We start from the raw sequence: 453 nt of genomic DNA, 5'->3' as shown, positions 1-453 counted from the left end.
AGCAGATGTTAGTTCTACAAGAAATATTTGTAACTTCATACATGATGCATGTAATATAAGAAAATCTATGTGACTACATATTTTATATTTGTTTACTGTATGTATGACTTGCGCCACATGTGGTTTTAATAAAATAAAAATAAAAAATAACTGACTATAGGACTATATACCTTTGACTGCTGTATTTTTGCATTTTCTCATAAGTTTGTGTGAAGAACTTTTGCAGTTCCTCGTATTTATATGTAAGTAAGAATATAAATTCTGCACATTAACATTTTAAATGACAATACATGGTTCGCTGCTCTATAGACTGGCTTGCCTCTCTGAAGCTTCTGTTAATTAAAATCGGGTTCGAGTACCTCTTTCCACTTGGCGGCTTTTTACACAGTCAAGGCCCGGCTCCATCCCTTTATTAAAATGAAGCAGTCAGTTCAAGTAAATTGCAGAAGTTAA

The sequence above is a fragment of the Saccostrea cucullata genome, unplaced genomic scaffold (assembly GCF_032062105.1).
Source record: "Saccostrea cucullata isolate Sc308-1 unplaced genomic scaffold, CSIRO_AGI_Scuc_v1 ctg853, whole genome shotgun sequence".
In the NCBI taxonomy this organism is placed as follows: Eukaryota; Metazoa; Mollusca; class Bivalvia; order Ostreida; family Ostreidae; genus Saccostrea; species Saccostrea cuccullata.
This window is presented reverse-complemented; position numbering follows the sequence as displayed.